Genomic DNA, 26,366 nt, shown 5'->3' with positions numbered 1-26,366 from the left:
ATCTTGCTTATTAGAATATTATTATAAAATGGTATTCATCCATTCTGTACTTTTTTTTAAGTTTGTATGCTTCCTTTGTTCTATTTTTCTTGATTTAATATATTCCATGATAGTTTGGGGATCTGTAATGATTGGTATATCTTATCCTGAAATTCAAGAGGTTTGAAATGATTTTCAAGGAGTTTTCACTGAGAGAATATAGAGTATGAAGAAATGAAGGAAACAAGTACGTTCTGAGGAAAGTGATTTATTGCTTATTTGTAAGTGTAAATAAAACGTGATCAGACTTGAGAAAAATATAACTGCCATTTCACAATACAGGAAAATATAATTTGCTTTGGTATTACTGTACCTGTCTAAAGTAACTGGTCAACCCAGTATGCTCATGTATTTTATTCCTTTTACTTTAAAATACAGCTTATCTGAATCGATATATTTTTCAAGATGTTTGAAGAAAATAACATATTCATTTATCTTTCATAGATAGATATTAATATATAATTTACCACATTTATAGTTGCATTTCTTGGCTAAATATAGTTATTATTTGAAATGTGCAAAGAAGTACAATGTGACAGAGAGCTATTATCATTGTTACATTTAATTACTTTTTCAAGCTTGGCATTAGAATGTGTATCAAATGTAGTTTGGCCTGTCCAAAATAATGTATAAAAACTTAGATTTTGTTACAGCATAATATTGTACTGAGTAAGAAAGAAAACAAAATGTCCAAAACAAAATACTGTAGTTTACTATTTATGCACTGCTGTTATGCAAGCACTATTAAAACCCTAGGAAAGGTAACTTTCCAGGGGAAACACAATGATATACTTCAGGTCATTGTAACAATGCCTGGTATTTACTTTAAATTGTGCAGAGTATTCAATTATCTTTTCTGAAAATTTAAACTTACATTACTTGGCATTTGTTGTTCATGGAGTCATCCTAAATTTCAGTGACTCAAGCCAGTAATCTTAAATTTGGTTCCCCTAAGACTTATTTTTAAAATTTAGTTTCATTTTTTTCTTATTCACTTTACTTCCCACTCACTGCTCCTCTCCCATTCACCCCCATCACAATCTTTCCCATTTCACTAAGATTTATTTTTTTTCGTGTGTGTGTGTGTGTGTGTGTGTGTGTGTGTGTGTGTACATAAGAAGAGAAAGTCAAGTGGCTTAAATCTGAATATATATATAGCCTAATGTGGGTTCTTCTGAACCATCTCTATATGCCAAGCAAATTGTGATCTTCAAATTTTATAGATCACAATCTGAACTGAGGAAATTTAGGGGATTCTCTATTCTGTGGCAAGCTCAAATGTAAGAATAAACTCAAATGTTTGAGGGCCACATATTCCTCCCATTGAACTGCAACAATTTTCAAGATGAGACCTTTATTTATCCCAATATTTATCATCTATCCTGTATATTTCTAAATCTTTCTATCTACCTATCACTCATATATATATATATATATATATCACCTATCTCTACACCTACATATAAATACATCTATTTATTTATCCATCAAAATCTCTACATTCTTTGTGTGTTCTTATTGATGTTCACATGAAGTTACTTAGCACAGAATCAAGAATAACAAGTCTTTAAGTTCCAATCTTCAAGGAGTTGCTCTTATGTGTTCTCCTAATTATTATGCCTAATGATTTTATTATTTGAAAAGTGCATCAGAGTACTTGCACATCACTAAAAATGACAAACAGTATGAGTAAAAAAAAAGAGCCATCATAATCGAAATCTCCCATTTACCAAATCTGTGACTTCAACAAATATTGTACCTATTGTGTTTCATTTACTTTTTTTTTCTCCATTTCTTATCTCCTTTTGACTTCTACTTTATGTTTTTCCAGTGTTTTATTCACTATTTTATTTATTTCTTCTTACATTTGATTTTCCACATAAATCTTTATCTCCCATGTGTTTCAGATACTAGAACTTCATCCAGAAAAAAAAAAAAAACTATTTCTTCTTTCTTCTCTACTCTATTTTATGTATTGCACCCAATTCTTTCTGTAGCAGTGAAAGGCTTATTTTGTAGAAAATTTCTATATATGACATGGGTACAAGCATGGCTTTTCCCCAATCAGCATGTAAGAAATAAAATCTCTAACTATCTCCCACTGGGAATCATTAAGGTGCTATAACAGTAGTTCAGAGTCAGCTTTCTCTCCTGTAATATTAAAGATTACCCTCCATTCCCTGAGGAATACTTCAAGTTGGGTTCTGTGTCTCACATGGCACCTTAAGTAGCATCTCTTAGCAAAAATATATTTAAAAAAACACTTTCAAATGTAGCCTGTTTACCTCTTACTATGTAGACTACAGCTCTGATTCAAATGTGTCCACATATGATTATCAGGAAGGAAATGAAGTAAGTTACTGAAATAACTCAAAGGATGCAATAAAGGTACACTGTGTTTTTAAACCTGAAAATGTGTAATGTGAAAATAATGAATAAAAACCCTGTATTTCCACCTCCATTTTTTTTCTAAAAGTAATACCAAGAAAAATCAAAATACAGTTAAACCACACGCACACACACGCACACACAGCATTTTTTCACCTCAAAACTGCTCATGGCAAGTACCATAATAGCAAATTTTGAGTAAGAAGACTTACAAAAAGCTCAGGCTACCATGCTGCTAGAGGCGCTGTGCACATGAAAGAAAACACAGTGCTGCCTCATTAATTTTCTTAATATTTTCGCTCAAAGACATGGCTTATTTACAGAAGAAAGATGATGGCAAAATATTCACAGTGTGTGGAATTTGTCATTTTCTACTTCAATTGATTTTCCACTAAAGAGCTAGGACAATTCATTTGGGGATAGAGAGCTTTTTAATTTTTTTCCCAACAATCTGTGCTTAGAAAATTAGATATCCATATGCAGAAAAGATTAATCTAGCACTATTCACATATATAAAATAGGCTGCATACCTAAATATAACAGGAAGAATGATAAACTTTTATAATAAAAATAGTAGACAAATCCTTGTGATCTCAGACGAAGCAAAAATTACTAGATACAGTTCCAAAAGTACAAACCAGAAACCATTTTAAATGGAAAAAGCAATTAAAATAAAAACTTTATATGTCAAAAGACTTTCACTGAGTACCTCACCCCTCCCCAGACTTTGGTACAGTCTGGATGGTCCTGCCACCTCCAACCACCCAAGGTTGCCTGTTTCCATTCTTTTGCTGGCCCTAGGGGCTTCAGTTCTTCCCCCACCCAATAACTGATCATGTACCCCTCATCCCCTCTCTGTCCCCTTTCCCACCTAGGACCCTCCCCCGTTCCCACTCCTGTGATTGCTTTCTTTTCCCTCCCAAGTGGGATTAAGGTGTTCTCACTTGGGCCTTTCATCTTGTTAAACTTTTTTGAGACCTGTGGACTGTTTTCTGGGTATTCTCTACTTTCTCTCTCTTTCTCTCTCTCTCTTTTTGGCTAATATCTACTTATTAGTGAGTACATACCATGCATGTCCTTTTGGGTCTGAGTTATCTCACTCAAGGATGGACCTTAGATGAAATGCCTTACAGTGGGAGAGGGAACTTGTATAGCCCACCTCCAGCAGAAAGACAGGGCATCAAGTGAGGGAAGGGGCTCCTATCCCACAGTCAAAAACTCTGACCCATAATTGTTCCTGTCTACAAGAACTACAGGGACAAAAATGAAAAGAGTATGAGGAAAAGGAGGTCCTGCAACAGGCCCAAAATGGAATTCTGCTCAAGGAGAGGTTCCAAGGCATGACACTATTACTGAGGCTATGGTGTGCTCCCAAAAAGGGACCTATCATGACTGCCCTCTGAAAGACCCAACAAGCAGCTGAAAGAGTCAGATGCAGATGTTTGCACCCAACTAATGGCCAGAAGCTTCTGACTCCTATGGTTAAATTAAGGAAAAGTTGGAAGAAGTTTAGGAGGAGAGAGACCCTGTAGGAGAACCAGCATCCTCAATTAGCCGAGACTCCCCAAATCTCTCAGACACTGGACCACAAAGCAGGCAGCATACACCAGCTGAAATGAGGCACCAACAAAAGAGGACTTCCACTTCTAGGTTTATTCAGAGAAGATACACCTAACCCTCAAGAGACTGGTGGCTCCAGGGAGTGTGGAGGTCTGGTAGGGTATGGGTGGGAAGATGGGGAAATACTTGTGGAGACAGGTTGGAGGGAGGAGATATAGAATGGGGAACAGTCAGGGTGTAAACCAGGAGGGGTATAAAATCTGGAGTGTAAAATAAAGATTAAATAAAATTAAAAAATCAATAAATAAAATACAAAACACTTTCACAAAAAAATAACTGTGTATATGTAATGTTTAATATTGATTACCATATTGACATACTCTGCAACCAACAAAGAGTCCAATATCTGGCCATGTCTGCCTGAAAATATATTAAGTTCTTTGAGGTAAGAACTCATTGAGTATGACTATCACTGATCCAGGGGTGGAGTCTTTGGCTCCATAAAAAGTATACTGCAGGGACAAAAATGGAGAAGAGACTGAGGGAAATGTGGTCAGGTGACTGGCCCACCTTGAGATACACCTCAAGCAGAGGCTCCAATGCTGGATACTATTACTGATGCTATGGTGTGTTTATAGACAGGAGCCTAGAATGGCTTTTCTCTGATAGGCCCAACAAGCAACTGACTGAGACAGATGCACATGCTTACCATTGGATTGAAGTTGGGGATTCTTATGGTTGAATTAGGGAAATTCTGGAAGAAGCTGTGGAGAAGGGCAACCTGTCAGGAAGACCAGCAATCTCAACAAACCAGGACCCCTGAAATCTCTCAGACACTGTTCCACCAACCAGGCAGCATTCACAAGCTGGACCAAGGCCCCAGACATATATATAGCAGAGGACAACCTGGTCTGGCCTCAGTGAATGAAGACTCGCCTAACCCTGGAAAAAGCTGAGGCCCTAAGGAATAGGCAGGCCAGACCAGGGCAGGGGCAACCTCTTGGAGATAGGAGAAGGAGAAATGGAATGTAGAACTGTAGGAGAGGGGTGAGGAAGGGGGCAATGGATGAACTATAAAAATATAAAAAGCAATAATGATGATTTTTAAAAAGGGGAAAAGTCTACTGGAAACTATGGCCAGGATATTCCATTGTGTTTTTTTCAGAATTCTTCTCTCTGCTTTGTGAATGCCTCAGACTAGCCATGGCTTCCACACCATAGTTGACTGTAACTTTAATTGTTAGACAAAATGAGCCCTTTTTCTTTAAGCTGCAAATATATGTTGCATTGGCTATAAATAAAATTAACTAGTATAAAGTGGAGTAACTTTCTTGTTAATCAAATAGTACATAATTAGTAAAATATGAATTTAATAATAGAATCTAGAAAGAGCAACACATTCAAATAGATATTTTAGCTTATATGACATAGAAGTGGCAAATACATGAAATATACTTAACAATGATAGGCTTAAATAATTATGATAGATACAGAAATGTGGCTGGCTACCATCTACCTCAGGAAGGACAACAATAAACAATGGTAAGCTGTTATTTAAACAAAGTATTTCATGAGGACAATTGAAATGCACTGGAGATTCATGGGTATCATCCTATAGAACATGGATACACAATCAACATATAAAGTTATCTAAATATATAGTGTCTACCAACATGTATCTCTAGTTAGGGGTAGCACTAGACCTCAAGGAACTGTGTACATTTTAGACAGATTTAAGAAGAAAGATTTTAGGATACATCTACTCAAATTACAAAAGATTTATGTATTAAAGTCAAAACTCTGTAGCCTTCCCAACATCTACACCTATGTTGTGGGAACTACTCTTGTCCATACCACTGTATTGTCCCAGGAATAGAGCTTGACATAATGTGAGAACTTAAAGCAAGCACTGATGTTTACGGCTATTTGTAGATACTGCCCATTCAGAACATCATGAAACAACCAGGCAACTTCCCTACAAATACAGAGTACTTAGCGTCAAGGTCCACCAACAAACCCATACTTATTCTTATAAATTGAAGACTGGGTAGTGGTCTGATTGTCCTCTCACTATCCTAAGAAATACCAAGGCAGTCCCTTACAAATATTTGAAGACCCTGAGTGCCAATAACTGGTTAACTGATCAGTCTTACTTCCTTTATCCCCCCAAAATATGGGTAATCATTTTTAACATTTTATAAAACAGAGGTTCCATAAAAGTACATTTGTAAATCTTAGGCACAAGTACATGTCTAAAATCTTTGGTAGGTGTTCTGCTGTTGCCAACCAACACATCACAGAATGCTACAAAGGATGATACAGATGATTTTGTTCATGTATAGCATTAAGAAAACAATGACTATCTGTGCTGCTAACAGAGCTCCATTATGTTTAGGTCCACAAAAATGATCTTGCCACAAAGCATCCACTGGAAATTTCTAAAGAACTTGTCCACACATCTACACCTATTAACATAGAGCTTCTAATGAATTTGAGCAACATAAAGAAGTTGCACATGAGCTGGAGAAACAATACCATGAACCTTGTAAGATAGGCCATATGTATCGTCACCTATAGGTGATTACTATAGGGGAAAGGTATACTAATTAATACTTCTTTGTATAAAATTTTTTCTTAAACCAAAATCCTTAAGAAATATATAATTAATATATTTTATCCTAAAAGGCACATATAAATATTAAACAAGGTGATACTACCCGTATAAAATTAACATAAAGATACAGAAACAAACAACACAAGAGCATACCTTTAAAGAAATGGAAACTCTTTAGGAACATTCATCAAAGAAAAATACATTTTTCAAATGTACATTTTTTGTACTTTTCAAAAAAGGCAACAAATAAACTAACTGATTAACACAATATCTTTTCCATATAGAAGTAATTAAACAAATATAAATAATAAATGACCTAACATAAAAATTAGTCAAAGAGATTTAGGTCATAAAACTAGAATGAATAAATAAAAATTTTTAGAAAATGACTACATCAACAAAAAACTCTCTTAAGGAGAGGAATAAATTCTGACCTTGAAGACAGATATTGTGAAATAATCCATCTGTCATGAAGGAACAGCAAAACACAACAGAACAAAGCAAAGAAAAAAATCCAAGAACTATAAAACAAAAACATTAAGGTACAAAGTAATCCGATAATTTTAAATAGCAAGGAATCTCTTATAGTTTTAATGGTATATACCTATACATGAATCAAAGATAAATAACACAAATATAAGAGTGTGCGAAAGAAAGAATGTGCTCTTGAAAGGAATAAGGAAAATTATCAAAAAGGAAAAATAAAACAAATTATTTATGTGCAGTGGTTGACAGCATGGCTGACATGCATGTGTCCCAAAATTAGATTCCTGGAACTACAAATAAAATTTTATAAAGAAGGTAAAATAATATATTTAAAATTAACAACATATATTAAACTATGTACATTTAAATGTATGTTTAAAACTTCAGAATAAAGCAATGGGTTTAAAAGTTATATAGCAGCTATCATTTTAATTGGCAGAGAGAAGAAAGCAATCATGGAGGGCAGAGGGAGGGAACTGATGAGAGAAGGAACAGGAAGAAGAAGTGGATCTGGTATTGGGGGAGTTAGGGAATAGAAGTGAAGCCCTGAAGGCCAGCAGAAAGAATGGAAACAGGCAACTTCTGGAGGTATGAGGTAGGGGGACTCTCTAGAATGTACCAGAGACCTGGGAGATCACAGACTCTCAGGACTCAAAGGGAAGGGCCTTAGATGAAATATCCTACAATGGGGAGAGGGAACTTGTAGAGTCCACATCCAGTAGAAAGACAGGGAATCAAGGGGAGGGATAGGGTTGTCATCACACAGTCAAACACTGGCCCATAATTCTTCCCATGTAAAAGTACTTTAGGGACAAATATGGAGAAGAGACTGAGGAAAAGAAGGTCAAGTGATGAGCTGAAATTGGGATCCAGCTCAAGAGGAGGTTCCCAGGCCTGACACTATTACTGATGGTGTGCTTACAGACAGGAGCTTAGCATGGCTGCCCTCTGAGAGGCACAACAAGCAGCTGAACAAGTCAAATGCAAATGCTTACACCCAACCAATGGTCAATAGACAGGGACAAAATAACTAGAAAAAGCTAAGGAAGAATAGGATGAGGAATTGTCCATGAGGACAGGAAAGGAACAATGACTGGACATAAACCAAAAAATTTAAAGATAATTTTTAAAAATATCAGGTACACTTGCCTCATGAGTGAACATTAAGAGATGTCTTCAAATGTCTCAGGTTCATAGTTTTAAAAAGCTAAGGTTGAGTATACATTTGCTTACATTCTCAGTGATTTGTAAGGTGCAGACAGGAGGATTAGTGAAGTTTCCTACCTAAAGTTCTAGTGTACATAGAACACCACAGAAAAGAGGAAGACATTGAGATAATTGTGTATGGTTGAGTATTGCTTGAATCACTTTGAAAAACAAATAAGGAGAATTTAACAAAATAAATTACAACCTTACCATGCAAGCCATTGACTTCTGTTTTAGAAAATTTCTAAAATTAATCTTAAAAAATGAAACCAATCAAATGAAACAACACACACACACAGACACACACACACACACACACACACACACACACACACACACGTCCACAGAAAGACTAAACAGTTAAAACACACAAACCAAAATAAAACATTGTGTGATGTATAAAATAAAGACACACCAAATTATTTCAGTAATTTAAGTACTTGATCACCAGCAACTGTACGTTTTGGAGAAATTTACGTAGTATACCCTTCCTGGGAGAAAGACATCACTAAGGGGAAGACTATGAGGTTAAAAACTCTTACCACTTACAGTTTCTTCTTTATTCTTTTTACTAATAGTTCAGAGGTCAGCTCTCAGCTGCCTGTTCTAACTACCATTCCTGCCAGTTTCTGTAACTTTTACACATTGTGATACACTTTCTTATTCATTTGTATCCATATTCCAAATATGTTAAAAATGTGTAAATTTTCTTCATCATGGTGTTTCGTCTTGGTAATAGTAAAGCAACTAATACACAAGGTCTTTCTTTCTAAAGCAGAGACGATAAACTTGGATAATGGAATAACATGCAGCAATTCAAACAAAAGAATTGATGGTGCAAAAATAGGAGGTTTGTAGTTAACTATTGTAAAGAAAAACTTACCCATAAAAGATCACAAGTTTCAAGATTTTGTTTATATTCAATGTCCATAAAACGAAGCACTAAAGAGAAAAACAAGGAGCTACCTAAAGTGAAGACTGATTACAAAGTAGTTGTTTATTTCTCTACTTCTCCAGACCATCCCACAGTCTCATCCCTAGCACAAAAAGCTATCACCTGCATTGTCCTTCTTGTTTTTCCCACGTCTCCTGTATCTCAATTATGATCTCTTCTCAACCTTCCTTTCCGCCACTCATTGCTGGCTGTACCCCATCTCCAGCATACAACTCCTGCTAAACTATAGGCCATGACATCCAGAAATCAAGGAAGGCTGCCTTCAGATCTTCCCCTCTCTCTATTCCTTCAGACACCATTCACAAGTCTCATTTCCAGAACTGCAACAAAACACCAGCTACACCCTTCCCTCACCCATGACATTTCCTGTGGATTGAACACATAATTGATTCCCTTCTAACCTCCCTCCTTTCACTTGTGGCTGCATCCAAACTCAAATTCCAGAAAAGTACCACACAACTGAAAGTAGAAGGCAGATACACCCACACCTCTCCTATTGCTCATGAGATCCAACCGCTCTAGTCTTAGAGTTTTTCCAACTCTAAAGCTGAGAACTTTCTGTAGTCTCTCTTTTCTCTATGACTCCATCTTCAACGGATCACAGAGACCCTTTCCTCCAAACTTCCTTCCTCCAAACATCACAGTTACCTTGCAGTCATTTCCTGTGAACACACCAGCTATTCAGGGCAGGAAGTCAGGAAGCACACAGCCAACATACTCCTAGAAAATCCAGAGAGGAAATAGAAACCAAGGAACAAAACAGCCATCCAAAAACGACAAATCCAGAAATAAGAACCTACCCATAAAATCATTCTAAACCCACATTTTAGATGCCACCTTAAAAAAAAAAAAACACAGTCAATTAAGCCAGGGTTATATAAATCCAGTAGAGTCCAACTCTCTTACCACAGTAGAAGCTGAATATTTCAAAACACCTGAAGCATAAGTAATAGACATTAAAGCCAACTATCTAAGACTATTAGAGGTTCTTAAAGAGAAAATGAATAGATTCCTTAATGAAATACAGAAAAACAAAGATGAAGATTAAGAAATAAGATAGTGGAGCTATTTTAATATTAGTTAAAATACATTCCACACCAAAACTACTTAAAAGAGCTAGGAAAGAATACTACTAACTCACCAAAGGAAAAATCCCCCAAGATGACCTTGCAATTATTAAGATTTATACCCAAACACAAAAGCACACATTTGTAAAAGAAAGACAATTACACATTTAATCATATATTGACCCTCAAACAGTGACAGTGGAAGACTTCAATACTCCACTCTGACAAGTGGGAAGGTAATTGAGACAAAAACTAAGCAGAGAAATATAAATAAATAATATAACAAAATGGATCTAACAGATATTTACAGAACATTTCACCCAAACAAAAAGAATCGACCTTCTACTCTGAAACATTAAAGTTTTTCTACAACTGACCACAGACTTTAAAAAAAAATAAGTTACAATACAGACAAGAAATTGATATAACTCCTTTCTTCCCAGCAGACCACCATGAATTAAAGCTGCATATCATCAACAACAGAAAAAAAAAAAAAGCTACAAAACCCTGGAAACTGAAAAACTTTCTCCTGAATGAAAAATAGGTCAAGACAAAAATAAGAAAAATAAAATGAAAACTTTCTAGAATTCAATGAATATTAATACACTGCATATCCAAATTTATAGGACACAATGAAACTGGGTGGCATAAGAGAAAACTATAGCACTAAATACTGGTATCAAAAATAAATGAATAAATAAATAGTAAATAATAAATAAATAAGTAAATAAGATGTCAGAGTAGCAACTTAACACACATAAAAATTCTAGAGCCAAAGGGAAAATCCATACTAAAGATAAGAAAACAGTAAGAAATAGTAAAACTGATACCTGAAGCCAGTACAAAGAATAAGTGAAATAAAGGACTAGTACTTTGAGAAAATCAAGAAGTTGGACAAATACTATCAAAACTTACTAAAAGAATAAGAGATAATACCCCAAATTAACAAAATCAGAAGTGAAAAGACCAAAGGTACTGTGGAAATCAAAAAAAAATATATATATATACTCAAAAGATATACTTAAATACCTGTACTCAACCAAATTGTAAAGACTTAAAAATGAGTAATTTTTAAATATGTATCACTTATCAAAGTTAAATCCAATCTGATAAACAATTTAATCTGACCTATAGCCTCCTAGTGTAATAGAAGTCAATAGAAGTCTTCTACCAACCTCAAAAAGGTTTGGGAACAGAGCCAGATAGTATTGGCATATTAGCTCAGAATTTTACCATACTTACAAAGAAGTGTTAAAATCAATACGCCTCAAATTATTTTACAAAATAGAAACCAAAGGTGTTGGGAACCGCACTAGTCCCACGTTCGGGTGCCAAAAATGTTGTGGACCGAGCAAAATGTTGAGGCCTGGGCTGCCCCACATTTGGCGGCCACTGTATCTCGGTCCAAGCTGCTGCTCTGGTCCGTGGGTTGGGGTTCAGCAAGAGAGAGAGTGAGGACGGACTCGAAGAATGGAGACCAGACAGAGTGTGTTTCAATCCCATTTATTCTTCAGTCTCTCTTCCTCTCTCCAAGTCCCAAGTCCTAAATTCCTAGTCCGTAGTTCCTAGTCCCTAGTGTCTCCAAGTTCAAAGTTACTTCTTCCAAGTTCTCTTCCAAGTGCCTGCTTCTCTCTCTTCTCTCTGCTGTGTCTGATTCTCTCTCTATAGTCTGATTCTCTCTAAAGCATCTCCCTAAAGAGTATTTTTCCTCTAAGAGTCTGATTCTCTCATCTCTGTCTGTCTGCCTCTCGCCTTTATATGTCTCACTTCTAAGCCATGCCTTTTGGTCACACCTTTAATCATGCTCTTAGGTCTTGTCTCTAAATCTCATCTCTACACTTCTAAGTCACACTCTTAAGTTACACACCTTTAATCTAACACACCCAAGATATCTAAACCAAGATTATCAGAGTGTGCTGCTCAGCTGTTGTAGGCTATTGTAATCCAAATCTCATGTCAGGGTATATGGCCCAAGATGGCTGCAAAGCTGATAGCTGCTTTCTGCTAAAAGTCGGCCTCCAACACAAAGGAACATTATCCAATTCATTTTATGAATACTACAGATAGATTTCCTTTAATGTAGATGCAAAAATACTCAACTTAATAGTAGCAAATTGAATCCAAGAGCACATGTCAAAGATTATTCACTTTGATCAAATGGGCTTCATTCCAGAGACACAGGGTTGTTTCAATATATGAAAATCCATCAATGTAACCCACCATAAAAACAAACTTAAAGACAAAATTCAAATAATCATTTCATTAGATGCAGAAAAAGGCCTTTGACAAAATCAAACACCCTTCATGATGAAATTCCAAAAGAGCTTATAGATACGCAGAACATACCTAAAAATAATAATGACAATTTGTAGCAAGCCTATAGCCATTATCCAATTAAATGGAGTAAAACTCAAACTATTTCACTAAAATCTGGAAAAAGACATGATTGTCCAATATCCATATCTAATTAGTGTATAAATTAAAATTTTAGCAAGAGAAACAAGATAACTGTAGAAGATCAAGGATATACAAAGTAGAAAGGAAAAAGGCAAAGTATCATTATTTGCTAATAATGATAAGATAGTATACATATGTGATCCTTAAAATTCCACCTGGGAAATCCTAAAGCACATAAACACATTCAGAAAAGTGGCTGGATGCAATAGTATCTAAAGAAAAAAATATCTATACTATATACAAATGGCAATCTGACAGAATAAAATCCACCCAGAAATTTTGACCTACAATCTGTCTTGTCTGCAAATATGCTATTGCAATAGTGGCAGGTCACCTGTGAGAGTAGATATCAATGTTAAACTTGATCTAAGGCTCACTACAGAAAGAGTAACCTATAGCTAATACTGCTCATATAACTGAGAACCAGAGATGAGATAGCCCAGAGACACAGGGTAAACCAAGACAACATGTCAAAACAAGTCAATAAAATTATTCCTAATGTTACTCTGCTGTGCTCATAAATCAGTATAGTATCCAGTTTTTTTTTTTGTTTGTTTTGTTTTGTTTTGTTTTGTTTTGGTTTGGTTTGGTTTGTTTTGGTTTGTTTTGGTTTTTTGAGACAGGATTTCTCTGTGTAGCCCTGGCTGTCTTGGAACTCACTCTGTAGACCAGGCTGCCCTGGAACTCAGAAATCTGCCTGCCTCTGCCTCCCAAGTGCTGGAATTAAAGGCATGCACCACCATTGCCCCCCCCCCATATATATATATATATATATATATATATATATAGAGAGAGAGAGAGAGAGAGAGAGAGAGAGAGTGGAGGTCTCTTTCAAATCTCTCCCTTCAGATCTCAGGGAATTCTGCAAAACAGGAGGAAAAAATTGTAAGTACAGTGGGAATGGAGGACACCAATATATCAAGGCACTTGGAATCAAGTAAGCAAAGAGAATATGAGCTCATATTAGCTGAAACATAAAGCAAAGAGCCTACACTGATCTGAATCAGGTCTTCAACATATACATTATAGATAATGGTTAGTTTCTTTGTGTGATTCCTGGATGTGAGAACGAGTGTCTCTCTGACTCTCGTGCCTAGTCTTGCAACTCTTTCTCTCTTGTTGAAGACAAAGATAGAGTTGGTTCAGAGAGGAGAGAAGGTGAGGAGTAATGAGCAGGAGAAAAGGAAAGGGAAACTATAATCAGGAAGTATTGAATGTGAAAATAGTATATTTTCAATAATTGACAAACAAGAAATTAAAAGAGGTGATAGGGTAAGTGTAGTTAGAATGTATTACATATGTGTGAATTTTTCAAAGATTAAATTAATAAAATCATCATTGTCTCTAAAAAGGGAATTAATAGTTTATATCATACTGAGCTAATTATTTAAAATTGGATTCTCATTGTGGTTGCACACTTATGCAAATGTAATTCATTAAAACACATTGAATTAAATATTTATGATGGTCAAACAGTATGATTTATAATTTAGAAACTAAACATCCTCCAATAATATCATGAAAGTGCTTGTTTTGTTTTTTTATCTATATGTAGCTCTCAATGGGAGGAAAGTTAAATATGATAATATACTATTTGAAGTGATACAAGTAGAACATTAGGGTTTTTTTTTTTTTTTGGGAGGGGGAGGGTTTCGAGACAGGGTTTCTCTGGCTGTCTTGGAACTCATTCTGTAGACCAGGCTGCCCTGGAACTCAGAAATCTGCCTGCCTCTGCCTTCCAAGTGCTGGAATTAAAGGCATAAACCACCATTGCCCAGCATTTTTGGTTGTTTTAAACATGGTTGATGGTTAATGATTGTGGGTTGGTGGGCTGTGAGAGGCAGCTGAGTACCTGGTTGAGCACAGGCCTCGAATCCCAGATACCATAAAGGAATGGTAGGTGTTTGGCCTTGCCCTTGGGTCCAGGTTCCTTTCACTTATCCACAGCCCCTCCCAAAGAAAGGTTTGTGACCTTCCTTCTTATAACACAAGTAGTGGGCATGAGTACTGGCTGCAGAGTCTCAAAAGATCTCCATATTAATGAGATACCTAAAGGCCAGAGGCTGTAGCCAATTAAACATTCCTTTCCAGTTCCTCCTCCTACTGACAAAAGGTATTTATCCTCAAGCCCACTCTGAGGACAAGGGGTACAGCTTCATCTACTTTCTATCATGACAATAAACCTTTTAAAAACATGGAGTTCTTTGGACCTCTCTATGTTCCAGCCACAGAGCCAGCAAATTCAATCAAACTAGCCAAGCCAGTCATGACCCAGTCAAGCAAGTCACCATGACCAAGATTCTCATCTACCCTGCAGGGTGCCCCTGGAGCTTCTCTCCCTCATCTCTCTTGGCTGCTGGCCCGTTAAGCCCATATGCCCCCCATCTCAGTCCTTTTGCGGTCTCCCGGCAATGCCTGGGTGACCAAGGGCTGAGACCAGCTGGTCTTTGGCCAGCTGCCTTGGTCAGGAGACCTTCAACCCAAGAACTCTGCCCCGTGGGACCTCAGACTGAGATCTTCCCATGCCCAGAGTGGAGCTCTGTGGCTTTTCATAGCCCAGGGTCTGCCTGGTGCTGCTCTTGGAGTGAATTCAGTCAAATTCCCACACATCTGCCAGCCTGGGGTGGAAGACACACTTGACCCACAACTCAGCCCAACAGGACCCATGCCCACACATAAGCTGACCCACAGGTGGTGACATAGTTAACACAGTAATTAAAATGAGTAGGAAGGTTTCAAATAAATACTGTTTTTGATAATATAACACAAAATATTTGGTAATATTCATCCTCAATGCCCCCTCTTAATCCTCTAAATATCCCAGATAGTATGTCTTTAAAGGATTTTGACCTCCATATACTATGGTCTGTGATTACTACTATACTGTGTCACTGCACAAATTTTCTCCTCATTGTAAAGTTAATTTCAACATGAACATTTATACATTAGTGCTAAATAATAAATATTAGTAATGTGTTTTCTAAATTAAATGTTTTTTTCTAAAAACTTTTTCATTATATTTGATATTTCTATAAATCCACTTCTCTATAATACTCTTCTTCCTTTCTTTTTATAATCTTTTAGTACATTTACTGAATTACTTTCCATCAGATTTTCACAATAATTGACAATCAGGTATTTCTTTAATTATGTACAGTTTATGGTTAATTAAAATTCTCTTGATTATCTTTATGATTAATCCAATTTTGGTCTTCATTATACTTGATCTGTCCATTTAATTTACAGAAATCTGAAAATTGTCATTTTGCAAAGTAGTGATTTCTAGTATGCCTTAAGAATTTTTTATAATTGTCTTCTTTATTACAAATGTAATGAATGTTTCTTGAACACTTACCAGAAACTATGCCTATCTTTTCATGCTCTTGATAAGTATGCTAGCTTTTAACGGCATATGTATCATTTAGAGTCCCCAGACATCTCAAAATCGTAAATCTATATATTGTCATGTTAAAGTAATATGCAAGTATGTTAACTATCAGACTGAATGAAAATGCTGCAACAAATATCTTTGAATTTCATTTGTTTTTCTCATTTCGCTCTTTTGCAGTATTATATGTAGAAGAAATCTTACCCACTCTTTCCTATTTCAGGATTTTATTACTTTCAAATATAGCCTTGTGAGTTTAGCTTAGATCATCTGACATAATGCTGACTGCATAGTAATCTCTAAAAATGGAGACGACCTTTACCTCCACACTGCCTTAATATATATATATTAAATTTGTCCTTCCTCGAGGTTAGCTGTGTGGAGGCCTTGAAACTGGGACCATTTTAGAATTGTTTAATTTTTTTCTCTTTATACTCATGCTTAATTGCAGAAGCCAGGAATGACATGAATGGCTAAAAACACAATTTATTCAGTTTTCTTAGCACTCTTTGCCTCTTCAATAAGTGTAGTTGATCTCGCACACCAATGGTCAGAAAGGGAGAAAACCTGGGGAAAGCAGATGCTGTTGAAAATCTTCTCACTTCCTTTCAGCTTTTGCTCCTTAAATATAATGTTGGAAAAGCACTGTACTTTTTCATTCTGATTGTTCCTTTTCACTTACATTTAAGTGACACAAAACAACAGAGATTACAATGAATACACATATTTTTACTTAGATATCTTTCTAATGTACAGAATGTTAGAAACATATTCTATATAATATTTATATGTACATGATATATACAATATTTGAAATGATTCTTTTGCTCTGTCATGTAATTTACTAAGAAATACTCATATGGAGACCAATGATAAAAGATGCTGTAACAGGTATAATATGTGGGCTCACATACACAGCACCAGGGGATGGCTCTGAAATCCTTACTGTGGTTCACTATGAATTGTCAGCTTATTCAGCTATTATTTAATATTTCATCTTTATGTTTATTTATACCACTAGTGATAATAAAATTTGCTTAATACAGTGTGCATATTTTGGGTGTGCATATGTTTATATTTTCAACAGATTTGTGATTTTTTTCTTCTAAGTGATGAAATATACTATTATCTATATGGATCATATGTATTCCTTACTAAACTACACTGTCTTAGTGTTTTTTCAGATTCATTGTAGTGATACTTTTATAACTATATTATTGATACACCTAAGTAGTCTTTGGAGGTTCATTACTTTCACGTGTAGCTAAATATAATCAGCTGTCAATTTTCTATTAACAATTTGAACATTTAGTGAAACATGTTCCATCTCTACTTCTTACCATCTTGCTGAATCTGAATGTCATTTTTATAACAAACTATTGCATTATATTTCCTTCTACTTTGTTTATATAATGAGTTTATTTTGAGTTTCTTGAAGAGATGATCTTAAGACTTTGGGAAGAAATGATATTTTACAATAAAATATGCATATGTTTGACGTGATATATATACTTGATTTTTGCTTGATTTTTTGCTTCTAGGAAACAAAGATCATTCCTTTAGCCATAGATAACACGTTCTATTTTCACTATGATTTTATATATTAAGCATTTGCTCTTGCCATCAACCAGCAAATTAAACAGTTGTACAAATAGAACAATTAATTCTTGAATAGACTAGTTTAATGTGACATTTATGAGTTAATGAAGTATACAGTGGCTTTTTTGGTGACACTGGTCATTGAATACTAATTCCATGCATGTGAAGCAAGTCCTCTATCACTATGCTATAACCTTAGCTTAGAACTGGTTCGAGTTCATTTTCTTATGTAATTACTATCAGAAGCTATAAACTGCTATGCTTAAATATTTTTGTATAGACATTGTGAGACAGAAATACTAGTGACAGTCGCAGTGACAAAAAAATCAGCTCAGTGAGGGAGTTTGGCTGCCATTGTTTAAATTTTGATTTTACTGTTTCATATGTATAGAATAGCTATATTTCTTTCTTTGTTCACATTGACTTTATCCTCTTGAATCTAAAGAAGATAATAGTATCATCTTCATCCAAAGGATGGATAATTACTGATATGAATAATGCTACTTATAACAGACAAAAAGAATTTAATATAACCCATAATTTTAGTAGTAGGCATAATGGTGTTTTATTAGTATCTATAGTGTACTTGGTATTAAAGCATGCAGACCTGAGTTTTGATCGCCAGTAGACACATAAGTTGGGGTAGATTTGGTAGTCTTGACTGTTACTCTAATGTGTGAAAGAAAGAGACAATATTTAGAGCATGCTGCCTGGACAAGGTAATCAAAAGTATTACTTCTGGGATCAAAGGGAGACTATGCCTCAATATATTAAGTAGAGAGTAATCAAGGATGAAAGATAAAGTTAGCATTGGGTTTCAAAAAACAAGCACACAAATGTATATATGCAATAACAAATCTGTGCTCACAAACATGTGTCCAGGAATACAAGCAAATATACATATACAGACGAAGAGTAATCCTCACTAGGTTATGTGGTGAAAAGACCAATGCCTATTCTCTATCTACTCTGAAATCTGGTTGTGTTCTATTTATTATACTATCGGTATAACTTTCTAGTATAATTGAGTATTTTACCCAATTAGAATACCCAAACTTTCAACATGACATGTTTTCTAATCCTTATTATTTAGGTAAATGTTATTCAGGTATAAAAGATGACCATTTACACAGGCAATTTTTCTGTTGTTGGTTTTAGAAGGATATTTTAATCTCTGATCTCCATGGTGCCTAGGAGAAAGAAATACATGTGGTAATTATTCCCTTTTGCTAGTGCCAAATCCTTCAAATGAGCACAGTTCAACTTTACATCTTGTTGCCAGGCTCCTTTTGTATTTAAGAACATGGTGCGTATATGTTTTCATACCACACCACACATACACACACACACACACAGAGAGAGAGAGAGAGAGAGAGAGAGAGAGAGAGACAGAGAGACAGAGAGACAGACAGAGAGAGAGAGAGAGAGAGAGAGAGAGAGAGAGAGAGAGAGAGAGAGAGAGACATAGGCACCTGGAGAGAGGAGAGAGTTATCATATCTCTGAGCAAAGATTATGCCAATATGGAAGAAAGTACGTTTTTTAATTCAAGTCACTTACTATAGCCACACTTGTCAAGCCTCTTTTCATTAACTATGGAGAAAAGTTGGCATAAACAATAAGAATGTGAGTTTTTATTTTATCCTCTTTAAAATACAGCACAAACAAAAGTGCAAAGTTCTACTATTTAAAACACATACCATTGATTCTGCTGACCCACTATATTGACCCATGAATAAGAAAACCTCTCAATGCCTTTTATGCATTATATGCTTGCCTTTGGCTTTCTCTGCCTCAATTCACTTCAATTTAAAAATAAACAAAGATATACCTAACATATAAAATGGCATAATGATGAGAAACAATAACCCATTACCCCCCCCACTCCCCCAGATATACAGACAACCTGGTTAGCAGTCTTGTTTTTGTGATTTTTAAGACCAGAATAGATTTGGTGTATTTTATTTATTTTTAATACTTAATAGTCTTCCCCATGGCTCTCTGTACATAGTAATGTCACACATTTCTATAATATAGGCTAATACTATAGAAACATGTCTGTGCTTTTCTTTCCCAAGATGATATGAGCAGACGTGGAAAATAGTTTCTCCCAAATGAAGTTATTATGCATGAATTAGAATCCTATGTTTGGGGTGAGCTCCTTATCTCCTTCCACTTTGAGATTAAAAATGAAGTGTAAGCCAGGATCTGAATTGGAGTAAAGGAGCTATGAAGGAACCCTGTAATGCACCATGAGCATGGATGTAGTAGTTTAAAGAGAAACTACTACAAATACCTTTACAAGATTTGTGAAAACCTGGGTCCAAACTGTGCATGTCAGTAATGTCCATAACACCTGAGAGACTGATAATTGTAATGGTTTTGCAAGTCAAACTAATGAAAGTCAATGTGTAATTGGATGGAAACCATAAGGACTTTATCAATTTTAACAGTGTTTTTTATTTTTTTAACTTCTCATAGCCCAGTGATGGCTTTTTCATTATTTGTAATTACTTTTGTCTCTTCCTTGGGAATATATATATATATATATATATATATATATATATTATAATAACATTTATTTTATAAACAGTCTTTTGGACGTTTTTGTTGTCAAAGAATTAATCCCTACTGATCTGTATTTGTCTGATATATAAATATATATGTATATATAGAGAGACTAATTTTATATATGTATGATACTAATAAACTAATACTATACATATATGTATTTCTGATATTATATGATTATTTCTTCCACAAACAAATTTAGATTATAATTTATATTATTTAACTCCTTTGCTACAATACATTTTCTCACTTTTGTTTGTATTAATTTTAATTTGCTTTTAGTTAGTAGCAAACAGCTACTTGTATAGTCCTCTAATTTCCATGGTGTAAATTCTTTTTATCTAACTTTCCATGCTACATCTAATCTCCTTTTAGATAATACTCTGGAGATCTCCATTCTACACCACAGGCTGGAGCATAATTTGAAATGAATTTGTTCTTAACGGAGATGAAGATGGTCATTCCCATTCTAAAGTCACAGAAATTGAGATACCCATATTAGAAACAATGTTTCTACATACACACTTGGCGAGACACTGTCCTGTGTAAAATTTTACTGGCTACATGAGTGAGGTACAATAAAGTCAAGATTAAGTTTTTTATAGGGACTCAGTCAACGGAGCTGTAAATATTACATTTCTCCATGCTTTCTTCACATGATGGACAGGTAACGAAATTGTTTTGTTTGTAATGACTCCCTAAGCTATTGTAACTTGTCAAAATATACAAAGCTCTGCTACACCAAATGCATCAACTTATGTGTATTACTTCAGTGGAACAAAAGATTTCAGAAAGACACATTAATTTTATTCTTATTCGATGGTGACATTGAAAAGACATCATTATTTGTGCAGTTGTTTGACTTCTTGTTTTTTAAATGGTACAGAGAATGTGTACTTGGCATTCTTACAGACTAGTATGAAATTGCTATCACAAAATTACTGAACTCTTGGTATATAAATGACAAAATTACCGTTTCTTGCAGAGAATACAATAGTTTAAGCAAATTATTTTATAGTATTTTATTAAGATATATTGTAAAATATTAAATAGTGAATATCCGAGAAAGATTGCTACGACTGAGGTCCACATTGTAATTTGGGTGTTTTCAAAGGACGTACCCGTATTTATTCAACACTGGCTTTTCCTTGTTATAATATCTCATCGCCATTAAGCAGTATTATAAAATGTCAGAAATAACTAATAAACTTTTATTAGAAAAAACATGCAAATTTTTAAGTTTTACAGAAAACATTAACAATTAAAACAACCTATAATACAGCCTGAGCAATTTCTTCCACCTCAAGAGTGTATGGACATGTTAAATCGGTATAGAAACATGTATCTGGGTGACAAGGAACTCCTTGACTACTAAGTATCAACAATCATTGCCTTATAGTCATTTAACCTGTAGAGATCGAAACAACTCGGATGAATACTGAATTTATTGTTGTTGTTGTTGTTTTTTTCTTCCAGAAAACAAAAGAATCAAACTCTCGGGAAGAGAGAGGACAGAATCATTCCCTCTCGGATCCATTTTCAAAACGCAGCACATTGTCTAAAGCCAGGTGCTATGACTTTCTCATCTCCTAAATGTCCCGTTCTGCCCAGATGGTATAATGAGTTTTCCTAGAGAGATTCAGCTTTTTCATTCATTCAAAGGATTCTACAATGAACGGTAGGGGGGAAAAGAACAAATAAGATGCATTTCAAACGTAGGATTCAATTACTTTTCACAACTCAGAGATGTGTCAAAGGCACGCTGTGTTTTGTTTTGAGGGCGGGGAGATGACAGGGAAGGAATCCTGATCCCCCATTGGCTCGCGGCTAGCCACTGCTGCTGAGCCTCCCCAACACCCCCCACCCCCTCCGCCCTGAGAGCATTATTGATCTGAAGGGTAAATGTGGAGGCAGCCACAGAGAGGGTCCAAGCGTTTCTGAGAAGAGAGGCTGCCTCTTCCAGGAACAAAGTGGTGTCTGCTGGCTGCCTGGCCTGGGAACCTTCTGTGAATTAAAAGGGACAAAATGTGTGGTCTTGGTTCCCTACAGTGATTGAGAAGAGGGAAGAGACAGAGGCAGAGCTCCGGAGAAGTCGCACCTTGGAGCAAGGCTGTGTTGTTGCATCCCGCTGCTGCCCTTTCTCTGTTGCTGTTCCTGCAGCTGTGTCTGCTCTCAGCCATCAGGTAAGGCTCCTTTTCTAAGACTGGATTTCGGTGTGTGTGATCACTTCAGGGAACGCTCACAGAGACGGACGCATGCATGGTTAATAAAGTGATGCTGGGCTAGTCAAAGCTGGAGAAAGCTGTTCACCGACCTGGCATCTTAGTCTTGAAGCTTGTGAGTGGTTTTGCTTTAGGAAACTTCAGCAAGTTCTAAACAAGTCTGTAGTCTTACAGTTGTGAGGCTCCGTTAAATGAGAGAGGGAAGCATTCGCTGCTACTGTACCTTAGCTAGGCTAAAATACCAAATGAAAATAAATGGATAAGCCATAGATAGATGTTCAACTGGTAATTTTGTAAATGCTTTCAGTGTGGCTAAAAGCAATACAAGCTTTTCAAATGCCAATTCCTTTTGCTACTTACTTAACAGAAAGTAAAATTGAAACATTCTTACCTAAATTAAAAGTGTGAAAGAATTTTATATTTTATCAGCTGGGTGTGTAGGCAGCTTGCATTTTCTGCCACAAAACTCACTCGGGACAATTACCACATAAACTCAGGGTTATATATTATGATCTGGAAATTTTCAGAGCCATGAATTATTTGATGTAAGTAAAAACTTATAAGGATTATATATGGGACAGAGAACACAGAAACTAAAGGTTCTTTCAAGGAGAGTATACATTTTTATAATATTACTTTTTAACATCATTGGTTCTTGTACTCCTCTTATATTGAGAATATGGTCGCTTCAGTAACTCCGTACGTCAGGGTCTGTGATGCCTCTCACAGATGCATTTCTCTGTTCTCTCTGGAGAGGCAACTGACATACTTTTGACGGATTCTGTAACCATTTCTTAATTTCCAGTTTCTCATCTAGTATTTTTAAAGCTCATTCATACACTTCTCAGCAAGGAGATCAGTTTATATACTTTGAGGGATGTGCATGAATTATTCTTAGAATATATGTGCCCAGTTCACATTACTCTAGAGATGACAAAATAGTGGAAAAATCTAAACAAATATCTGTTCTTGTTCGATATTTACAGCATACTTGATGAGATGTGAGATTTATAAAATAGTATTTAGACACTAGCATCCATGGACACCGAACCTTATTGATTTCCTTATATCCATTTTTGCCACATTATACTATGCAGTTTTAAACTATCAGTTTAACTTTTTGACAGTGTTGTTTGTTGAAAGCAATAGATGAAGACTGGAAATTTACCACCCCCCCCCTTCATCCACGTATCGGGTCTTCAGAATTGAAAGGCAGCTGAGTATTCTTTACTAGGCTGTACGCAGTTGATTGACACATTGTTTTGGAATGCTCAAGTGCAGAGCCATAAGCCAAGTGGGCACTTCCATTTAACTAACCGCCACAATCTGCTTACTCAGCAACAAGACAAGAGGGCTTTCTCAACCTGCTGAAGAAACTCTTGAAATAAGAAGAGATTCTTAAATGACATGAAATACCGCTTAAGAATATAGTATCATATTCTTCATTTGCAGTATTACTTCAAAATCTAGCTTCAAACATTAACCTGCAACTAAACTTCTCAGTCACAGAAAGGGAAGCATCTTTACTATTCTCTTCCATTGTGTTTTCCTTACACTCGGTTGATGTATACTTCACTTACACTGCCTTGTGCTGTTTTTAAGCTGTCAGGAGAGTTTTAAGCCAAGTGATTTTTCTGACTAGAGCTCACTTCCTCCACTGATCTGTATAGTGATGTGATTGTTTCCGATAATACCCACAAAAATCCCGAGTTCAATTAGCAGCAGAGATTGTCATTTGTTTCACGTGTTAAGATTTTGTGGTAGCAAAAAAATAGAACTTAGCTTATTGGGAAAACAAAAATCCCAACAAATGCTTGATTTGACATACTCACCCCTAGATTTGAGGACACCATTCTTTTCTGCTTCCATGGAGCATTTTTATATTTGGGATTGTGGCAGGTTGTAGTTCATGGAATAATTTGTGATATATGCCAAAAATCAACCAATCTTATTGTTTCGTGTTTGTTAGTATATAATTCATTCTTGTTTCTTAAAATGCACTGTGATGACATATAATCACTCCTGCTAAGGAATTAAACCTGCAGATATTCTGTTTATCCTGTGTTTATGTGCAATTTGAACTATTAATTTTCTCACCTATACTGTCTAGATTCCATGCCATTAAATCTAAGTGTATGTTAGAGAGAAGCAGGGAGATGCTTGTTTGCCATGTTTCCTTGTAAAAACACTAAACCTAAACCCTTGAATAATAAAATGACACAGTAGTACATCCTATTACAAATATGCTTACACTTCTAAAGGGAAACATTGCTACACCAATCTAATGCAAAGTAAGGCAATATTGTGGCCGTTTGTTGAACAAATTATTGCCTTGAATATGATTATAGCCTATATTATCACTACTAATCAATAGACAGCATTTAATTGATATTATGGTACCAATCCTATCTATATTGAAGCATACGTAGAAAGAGTCCATTTATTCTGCTCTAAAATATTGGCTTTTGCTTTTATGATAAATTAAATTAGCATTGGAAAATAAATTATTTCTTTATACAAGGGTTAAATTTGTAAGGAATTTACTTAGACTTTTTTTTACATGTTGATGATAAGTGATATGTATTTTAAATGGTGACAACTTTTAAATCTCTTTTAAATTTTAAGCAAATATATTTTTCCTAAATTGATATGTAGAAAGGTTGTTATACCACAACCATACTCTTAAAGGGAAATGTGTGTGAAGGTGTGTGATACAGCATCTATATAGCATGATCATGATTCCTCAAAGTTAAAGTAGCACATGATAACATGACAAGCAATATGGAATAAATAACATGTTTTAGAACCAGTGAAAGATGTGCTCAAAGAAAAACTGAATAAAATCATGAGTTCTACTTGATGTAATTCTACTTTTGTGATTTCTTTGATACACATTCTCAAAACTCAATTATACATTGATTATGTAGTTTTATTAAGGTTTGTATTGTGTTAACATATTAGTGTTTACAATATGGGACAAATTAAATCTTTGTTATACATCAGTTATTTTCTCCCCATTGATTTACTTTTTTAACCTTTATTCTATAAATAGCTACATGACTCCTTTATAAAGTAGTTTACATTACCTTGAATATATAGACACCTTACTATGCACTGGAAAATTATTCGTAAAATGTATACATTCTATGCACATATGTCTTAGAACTATAGTGAAAATTTGAGACTTAAGCCTCTGCACAGATACTCATTAGAAAACTGGAGGGCTTACATACCACTCTCTAACTGATGTGCTCAAATGGCAAAAGGATGCATGCTTTTTTCTTCAGAGTTGATGTAAGTAGCCAGTGTTAGAAGAGAGACTTGGAATATGGACTTGCCTGTGAAGTAGGGTGCTAGTTTCAGGTATGCTTGATAACAGTCTCAATTTGTGATATAATTAATGGATCCCATAGCTCCATTATTCTTGACAATTATTATTAAATACAAAAAATCTTCTATGTATAATTATGAGAATTCTGACTCTTTGCAACATAATGATATCCTGAATGTTGGGCTAAGATTTAAAACAATATTATAGAAATTACTTCTGGCCATTTGGGAGCAAAATGTTTTACCTCTTGATTATAGGCTTCTTGTACTACCTAATGTAAAATACTATCCCATTGACAATTCGCATTGAAGGACAGGTTCTTCTGCTTTAAACTTTAACTGAAGGAGGCTAGGCTACAGGTAACAATAAGACCCACTCTACTACATGATGAAACGTGTTGTCAGGATTTGTGAAGTGTTGGACTTAATTATCATGATGAAGATGAAACTGTCCTTAGGCTACTTACATAGATAATTATCTGGGCC

At 35.3% G+C, this 26,366-nt stretch overlaps 1 protein-coding gene across 1 annotated transcript in view; it reads left to right on the top strand.

Annotated features, from left to right (window-relative positions):
- The first annotated feature begins 22,234 nt into the window (after positions 1–22,234).
- The window catches only part of Cdh12 (cadherin 12), a 1,002,120-nt gene continuing 997,988 nt past the window's right edge, over positions 22,235–26,366 (top strand). Inside the window, exon 1 of the mRNA XM_034523462.3 lies at positions 22,235–22,511. The gene's annotated coding sequence lies outside the window, so the exon portion shown is untranslated. The remainder of the gene's footprint in view (positions 22,512–26,366) is intronic.

This window comes from Arvicanthis niloticus, chromosome 19 (genome assembly GCF_011762505.2).
Source record: "Arvicanthis niloticus isolate mArvNil1 chromosome 19, mArvNil1.pat.X, whole genome shotgun sequence".
NCBI lineage: Eukaryota > Metazoa > Chordata > Mammalia > Rodentia > Muridae > Arvicanthis > Arvicanthis niloticus.
Note: the sequence above shows the minus strand (reverse complement) of the source record. Positions and strands in the feature narration are given on the sequence as shown.